General features: G+C 47.8%; 1 long non-coding RNA gene across 1 annotated transcript; it reads right to left on the bottom strand.

Annotated features, from left to right (window-relative positions):
- Positions 1-3535: 3535 nt before the first annotated feature.
- LOC141041940 (uncharacterized) lies at positions 3536-4041 on the bottom strand. Its single transcript, XR_012203709.1, has 3 exons — positions 3885-4041; positions 3686-3796; positions 3536-3602 (listed from the first exon to the last, which is right to left on the bottom strand). It is a non-coding gene; the product is annotated as an uncharacterized lncRNA (long non-coding RNA).
- Positions 4042-8789: the final 4748 nt, after the last annotated feature.

The following is an 8789-nucleotide window of genomic DNA, read 5'->3' as shown; positions in this document are numbered from 1 at the left end:
GTACGGATGGCGGGCTTCTTCCGGTGATCTGCCTCGCCTTTGAAATGCTTGCCTTTCTTTCGACATTGATGGTTTGTCGGAAGAAATCGAGGATGCCCCAGGTACACATTCTTCCTGCATTTGTCCAGGTATATACTTTCGATGTCATCTAAATAGTGCGTGCATGCGTGGTATCCCTTGTTTGTCTGCCCTGAAAGGTTACTGAGAGCAGGCCAATCATTGATGGTTACAAACAGCAACGCATGCAGGTCAAATTCCTGTTGTTTGTGCTCATCCCACACACGTACACCGTTTCCATTCCATAGCTATAAAATTTCTTCAACTAATGGCCTTAGGTACACATCAATGGCGTTGCCGGGATGCTTAGGGCCTTGGATGAGAACTGGCATCATAATGAACTTCCGCTTCATGCACAGCCAAGGAGGAAGGTTATAGATACATAGAGTCACGGGCTAGGTGCTGTGATTACTGCTCTGCTCCCCAAAAGGATTAATGCCATCCGCTCTTTAACCAAACCATATGTTCCTTGCGTCACCTGCAAACTCCTCCTGGTACATTCTCTCGATTTTTCTCCACTGTGACCCATCAGCGGGTGCTCTTAATTTCCCGTCTTTCTTACGGTCCTCTCTGTGCCATCGGATCAACTTGGCATGCTCTTTGTTTCTGAACAGACGTTTCATCCTTGGTATTATAGGAGCATACCACATCACCTTGGCAGGAACCCTCTTCCTCGGACGCTCGCCGTCAACATCACCAGGGTCATCTCGTCTGATCTTATACCGCAATGCACCGCATACCGGGCATGCGTTCAAATCGTCGTACGCACCGCGGTAGAGGATGCAGTCATTAGGGCATGCATGTATCTTCTACACCTACAATCCTAGAGGACATACAACCTTCTTTGTTGCATACGTACTTTCGGGCAATTCGTTATCCTTTGGAAGCTTCTTCTTCAATATTTTCAGTAGCTTCTCAAATCCTTTGTCAGGTACAACATTCTCTGCCTTCCACTGCAGCAATTCCAGTACGGTACCAAGCTTTGTGTTGCCATCTTTGCAATTGGGGTACAACCCTTTTTTGTGATCCTCTAACATGCGATCGAACTTCAGCTTCTCCCTTTCACTTTCGCACTGTCTCTTTGCATCAACAATGACCCGGCGAAGATCATCATCGAGCACATCGTCTGGTTCCTCTTGATCTTCAGCTTCCTCTGTTGCAGCATCAACGTATTCAGGGGGCAGATAGTTGTCATCATCCTCTTCTTCTTCGACGTCTTCCATCATAACCCCTCTTTCTCCGTGCTTGGTCCAAACATTCTAGTGTGGCATGAAACCCTTATGAAGCAGGTGGGTGTGAAGGGTTTTTGAGTCAGAGTAAGACCTCGTATTCCCACAGCTAGGGCATGGAGAACACATAAAACCATTCTGCTTGTTTGCCTCAGCCACTGCGAGAAAATTATGCACGCCCTCAATGTACTCGGAGGTGCGTCTATTACCGTGCATCCATTGCCGGTTCATCTGCGTGCATTATATATAATTAAGTGTGTCAAAAACCATTACAGAACATCATGAATAGATAAGTGACCAAATTAATAGAAGTTCATCATCACATTAAAATCAAAGTACATACATAGTTCTTATTTTCAATGCAATAACAAATGCGATCATAATCGCAACTAAGGTAACAATTGATCCAACGGCGTAATGATACCATGCCTCGGTATGAATGTCATATTTTCTAATCTTTCTAATCTTCAAGCGCATTGCATCCATCTTGATCTTGTGATCATCGACGACATCCGCATCATGCAAATCCAATATCATCTTCTCCTCCTCAATTTTTTTCTTTTTTTCCTTCAAGTAATTGTTTCCTTATTCAACTAAATTTAACCTCTCGACAATAGGGTCGGTTGGAATTTCCGGTTCACATACCTCCTAGATAAAAAAATCTATGTCACGTTGGTCGGCATAATTGTCATAAACAATAAATGAACCAAATAGTTATAAAAGATAATATATACCATGTCTGAATCATTGACAGAACGAGGGCCGACGGAGGCAGATACCAAAACCATCGCAACAATAATAAAAGTAAGAAAATTACACAAGTATCTATCTAAATCATACAAGTAAGAACTTTTTTCTTTTAGAAAGAAGATAAGATCAAGAGGCTCACCACGGTGGTGCCGGCGACGAGATCGGCGCGGGCGATCGACGGTGGTGAGGACGGGGACGGGACAGAATGGACCGCCAAACCTAGGCAAATCTCGAGGAAAATGGAGCTTGGACAAGGAGCTTCGAGAGGAGAAAGCTTAAGTATGGCTCAGGCATTTCATCGAACACCTCATGTGCATAGGAGGTGAGCTAGAGCACCACAAAGCTCACCAACGGCCGGCCAGAAAAACAGAGCAGTGGAGTGCTCTGCTCGTGGGCGAGGTGGTATATATAGGCATCTCATTGGTCCGAATTCGTGGCTGGATCGCACTAGTAGAAAAAGGGTCATCTGTCCTGGTTGGTAAGGGCCTTTTGTCCCGGTTGTTGAACCGGGACTAAAGGGTCGTTACTAATGCCCTAGCCCTTTAGTCCCGGTTCTTACACGAACCAGGACAGATGGGCCTCCACGTGGCCGGTGCGGCGAGCCCAGGCCGGAGGGCCTTTGGTCCCGGTTGGTGGCACTAACCGGGACCAATAGGCATCCACGCGTCAGCATTTCAGGGGCTAGGGTTTTTGTTTTTTTTGAAAGGGGGGGGTTGGGGGTTTTGGGGGGTTAATTTAGGTGTTTCATATATTGTGTTAGCTAGCTAATTAATAGAGAGAAGTGTCCTCTCTTATCTCCGTGCTTGGTCGACGCTACGTACTATATACGTATAGAGAGGACTAGACACGCTAGCTAGTAAGCAAATGAAGGAAACAGAAGATCATCATGAACATATGCATACAGAGAGAAGTGATATCGACCACCTCTCCTTCTCCGAGAGATTGGTCGAACAACAAGTTCTCGTATATCTATCCGACACTACCGGCTACATATATACAATAATTATCTCTTAAAATATAATCTCCTAATTATATATGAACACAGGGTCCACATAGTATTCTCCGTTTTCAGCGATCACGTGGTCAAGGAAAAATGCCGCCAATTCCTCTTGAATTGCTCGCATACGATCTGGTGGTAGGAGTTCATCCCGCATCCGAAAGATCTACTTTGAAGAAGGGGGTCAATACACACACACACACACATATATATATATATATGAATAAATGAAACTCAACACAAATGATGGTAATAAAATAAAATTGTGAATTTATTGCTTACGCACTTCATATTGTTCGTCAGAGTAGCCCCGCTCACAGGTCTTGTGGCAGATGGACTCGCAAACGTAGTATACACAGAAAGCATTCCCTTGTTCCTGCCACAATCACTTTACAAGAAATAGAGGTCAATCAAATTGATAAGCAAGCATGCTAAATGGTATTGATGAAACTAGCGCTTGAATCACTAGGAGATGCGCGGAAGATGCTACTATAGTACTTACTTTCGGGTGTCTAAATTGCAGCTTCTTCGGCAGTCCTGGAGCTTTTTTGGTGAATTTTCTCCAAACCCTGCCAGACAAAGAAAACAATTACTTGATATCAGGAAATGAACAAAGTTGCTGATATGGTGGATAATGATCGATTTAACTTACTTCTCGAGCATTTGAGTCATGTCCGCATAGTCCTGGGGATCTTTTCGTCTCGAGTCTAAGACGGTTACTACTCCCTGCTCAAGCTTAATCTCTAGGAGAATATAGTGGAAGCTGCGCACGCATGCATAAGTCATCAATTACATTACTATAACCTGGACTAATAAGGGAAACCGAATATGCACAAGACAGTAACACTCACTTGAAGTTGTAAGGAAAGAGTATTATATCTTTGTTTTCATTTATTACCAACGATCGTAGCAAGTTGGCCTCGGTATTTTCGGCATGATATTTAACCTCAGTTGCATCTATGAGATTTGTGTTAATGAACCCAATATCACCGATTTGTCTTTTCTTCAATTCGGCGATCTTCAATCTGCATAATATAGTGAGGATAATTATAAATACATGCAATGAAAGAGCTGACCTATATAGAGAGACATAATGACAGAAGTAGTACTACTTACAGACAGTAGCAAGTGACCGTTGATTTATCAAGGGCCTTTTGATTCAAAAACTGGAAGAACTCCTCAAATGGAACATTCAACAGTTCAATTCCAACGAGGTCATGCTCCTCTTTAACTCTCAGCGTCAAAGTATTCCTGCCCCCAGACTCTCTGCAGGTTTTCATGTACCAATCATGTAATCTTCGCATCATCGTTGTTAGAGATCTTTCATCTTTGACGAGAGGCTTCCCGTAATGGTATTTTTGTTCGTCCACCTCCAAGAAATCATAATGTACATCGTCGGGCAGGTAATCTCCAAGATTGCTATAACTGGGCACCATCCTCGGATCATTAGCGACGATGTCGCTAGACACCTTGAGCGGGGGGCACGATTGGTTTGCTTGTTCGCCGAGCTGGGCAATTTTTTTCTCAGCTCGTCGTTCTTTTACCCTTTCATCACTGACAGTACTTCCCGACCGCTCCGCTTCGACAAATGTCTTTGCAATAATGCGCTCATAGTTGCCTTTCGGCAGAGACTTTGGTGGTTTTGTCAGGGCAGCCAGAGAGCGCTTCGCTTTCACCGGATCTACCTTCTCCTCCGGAGGTGGATGTTTCTTTGCTTTGACCCCTTCAAAGAAGTTCGTCACTTCGGCTCGCACGATCTTCGTGGTTTCCTCCTCGGTCCTCTCGTATGGTAACTTCTCTGGAGTCTTCAGAGAAGGACCGAATCTGTATTGCCTCCCGCCTCTGGCTGTACTGCTAGACGCCGGCAGAGCAGACGGAGCGGTTGCGGCTGTCTTCTTTCCTTGCTTACGAGGCAGAGGAGAAGGACTACGACGCGCCGGAGCAGCCGGAGCGGCGGCGGGTCTCTTCTGCCCTTGCTAACGAGGCGGAGAAGGAGGAGGCTGGCTGCTCGGGCGCGCCGGCGCAGGCGAAGAAGGAGGCGGAGTGCCGCCACGCGCCGGAGAAGGAGGCTGAGTGCCCTGATCACTCGCCGGAGGAGGAGGCGGAGTGCCGCCATGCGTCGGAGAAGGAGGCTGAGTGCCCTGATCACTCGCCGGAGGAGGAGGCGGAGGAGGAGGCGGAGTGCCCTTACTCGCCGGAGGAGGAGGAGGAGGCGGAGGCGTCCAGTTCGGAAGGTTGATGAGCTCCTTCCGCCATAGGCATGGAGTCTTCAGAGCAGAACTCAGCCGAGTCTCCCCTTCACCGGTAGGGTGGTCAAGCTGGAGGTCCTCAAATCCCTCCGTTATTTCGTCCACCGTCACCCTAGCATATCCTTCTGGAATCGGACGACAGTGAAAAGTTGCGCCGGGTTCAGGAGGTCGAGCAGAGCCGACAGCCGCCTTGACTTTGAAGTTCTGCCATTGCGTCATAAGGTGGCAATGTTGAGACTCCGTGATAGCATCCACGGGGTAGCTAGCAGGAGCCGTCAACACATGCTCCGGCTGAAGCAGCTCGGTGGCAGCCACGCTGCTTCTCCGCTGAGATGGCGGGGTAGTTTCGGCAGGTCGCTTGTTGCGAGCTACGTCTCGTTCCTCTAGCGCTTGAACCCTTTCGTGCAGCTTCTGAATTTGGGTCTGCTCCACTTTTTTCCTCCTCTCCTGGCATTTGTAACCGCCTGCGTCCGGAAAACCAACCTTCCACGGAACGGAGCCTGGCGTGCCTCGTGTCCGTCCAGGGTGCTCAGGATTCCCGAGGGCCATTGTGAGCTCGTCGTTCTCTCTGTCTGGAACGAATGTCCCTTGCTGCGCTGCATTGATATAGTGCTGAAGCCTCTTGACTGTTATTCTCAAAAGCTCGTCCGTCCAAACGCACTTCCCTGATACAGGATCCAAGGTTCCGCCAGCCCCGAAGAACCAAGTCCGGCAACGATCTGGCCAGTTCATTGTCTCTGGTTCGATCCCTTTATCAAGCAGATCATTCTCAGCCTTGGCCCACTTAGGCCAGGCTTTGAGGTAGCCACCTGACCCCGTGGGATGGTGAAGCTTCTTCTTCGCAGCATTTTTCTTATTTGTCGCTGACAACTTCTTACTCTTTTCCGATGTCTTGTGGGCCACAAATGCGGGCAAGTGATCTCTGATCTTCTCATATTTGCCGATGAATTCTGGTGTCTCTTCTTTGTCGACAAACGTTTTCAGCTCATTCTTCCACCTCCTGAATAGGTCTGCCATCTTCTTAAGAGCATGAGACTTGATTAATTTCTCTTTAACTGGCTTCTCCGGATCCTCCTCTGGCGGTAGGGTGAAATTTGCCTTCAGCTCAGTCCAAAGATCATCTTTCTGCATATCATTGACATAAGACACCTCAGGGTCTTCCTTCTTAGGCTTATACCATTGGTGGATGCTGATCGGGATCTTGTCCCTAACAAGAACCCCGCACTGAGCAGCAAATGCTTCCTTTGTCCGGATGGGTTCAATCGGTTGGCCGTCGCACGCGATTGTTGTGATCTCAAACCTTTCATCCGAGCGCAACTTTCTCTTCTGGCCTTGTCTCTTTACCGAAGTTGTGCTCGATCCAGAGGGCTAGAAAAAAGAAGAAAGACGAGAGTTAATTAATATGTGTACATACCAAAACAATGAATGCATCAATTAGCTAGTCAGCACAGGCTTAACTAATATATTTACCTGGCCGGACTCTGTTCGGTCACCGCAGCCGTCACCATGGGCTCCTTCTTGCACCAGCATTTGGTCACCGGAGCCATCATAATCATGTCTTTCCTCCTCCACTCTTCGATCACCGTAGCCTGCTTCTTCACCCTGTTCTTCCAGACCATCATTGTCGTTAAGATATGACAAGACATCACCTCCGGCTAAGATTATGTCCCCCAACACCTCTTCTGCTTCCTCATCTCGTCCGTGCTCCATTGTTTCTGCAAATATTACAACATGGCAATTATTACACAAACATGACAGCAGGTGGATATATTAGTGCAAACGTAGACCTAGCTTATTCCGGGTTTGGGGTGGCCTTGGCAACGCTTCAAGGGTAGGGGCGCGGCGGGAGGGGGTAGGAGACCGACATCGTTTTTTTCTAGGGTTTGGGTGTCCTCGAGAGTTTTGGTCGAGCGAGAGGGCCGGGGGGTGCTCCCGTGGTATAAGTTATCACGGTCAAAGTTTCCGGGAGGGGGTTATATCGACAACGACGACATACATACATGGGAAAATAATGTTATTGGGGAGGGGGTAGGTCGACCCCCCCCCCCTCGTGTTGAAGTTATCGGGACATGGGGTATATCGACAACGACATATCCGATAAAAAAAGAAGACGAAGAAGAAATAAAAAGAGGAGAAGAAGATATTAATAGAGGAGAAGATTGAAGAAAAAAAGAAGAAGAAAAAAGAGGAGAAGAAGAAAGGAATAGAGGAGAAGAAGAGAAATTCTATTTTCTCTTCTTCTCCTCTATTCCTTTCTTCTTCTCCTCTTCTTTTTCTTCTTTTTTCTTCTTCCTATTTATTTCTCATCTTCTTCCTCTCCTCTTCTTCTCCTTTCTTCTTCTTCTTCTTATTTTCCTTTTTCCTCTCATTCTTTTTCTTCTTCTTCTTCTTCCTTTCCTAGCTAGATATATAAAACTTTTCTAAAAATGTAACTTTTGCATATATAAAACTTTTTCTTCTTCCTTTTGCTTCCTTCTATTCCTTCTTCCTAAATATATAAAACTTTTCTAAAAATGAAACTAACCTAAAATGTACTAAATCAGAGAACATATATAGATAAAACTTTTCTAAAAGTCCAACTTTTGCATATATGTATTTTTAAAACATCATTACAATTGAAAAAATACATACATACATACAAAAAACATGTAAAAAATACATACATACATATATGAACATACATCAAAAAATACATATATCTAAAAAATACATACATACATATATGTAAATTTAAAAACATGTAAAAAATAGCACGGCGGCGGGGCCGGCAGAGGCGCGGTGCTCACAGAGGGAGGAGCGCGCGGCGGGCGGCGTCGGGGCAAGCAGTGGCGCGGAGACGGCGTCGGGGCAGGAGCGGCGCGCGGCGGGGCAGGGGCGGCGCGCGTCATGGCAGGGACGGCGCGCGGCGACGACGTCGGGCGAGGGCGCGGCGACGGCGAGGGCGCGGGCGACGGCGACGACGGGCGCGGGCGACGGCGACGGCGGGGCGGGTCGGGGGCGCGGCAGAGGCACGGCGAGGGCGCGCGGCGTGGTCGGGGGGCAGGGGCGACGATGGCGTGGTCGGGGGCGCGGCAGAGGCATGGCGAGCTCGGGCAGCCTGGCGGCGTCGTCGGAGGGATCGAAGAACTGACGAAATTTTCACAAGTGCTGGCTTATATAGCAAACCCATTGGTACCGGTTGGTAGCACAAACCGGTACCAATGCCACCTTTAGTCCCGGTTGGTGTCACCAACCGGGACCAAAGGCCTCTTTTCAGCAGCCCAAAGGGTGGGAAGCGGCGGCCTTTGGTCCCGGTTGGTGGCACCAACCTATACTAAAGGGGTGCATTGGTACCGGTTCGTGGCACGAACCGGTACCAATGCACCCCTTTAGTATCGGTTGGTGCCACCAACCGGGACCAAAGGCCTTGTGCTGCTGCGCCCGCGTCGAAAGTTTAGTCCCACCTCGCTAGTTGAGAGGGGCGCGCAGTGGTTTATAAGCCCCACTGCCGCTCCCCTCTCGAGCTCC

Source organism: Aegilops tauschii, chromosome 2 (genome assembly GCF_002575655.3).
Source record: "Aegilops tauschii subsp. strangulata cultivar AL8/78 chromosome 2, Aet v6.0, whole genome shotgun sequence".
In the NCBI taxonomy this organism is placed as follows: Eukaryota; Viridiplantae; Streptophyta; class Magnoliopsida; order Poales; family Poaceae; genus Aegilops; species Aegilops tauschii.
The sequence above is the reverse complement of the archived record's forward strand: the minus strand, read 5'-3'. Positions and strand labels throughout refer to the sequence as shown.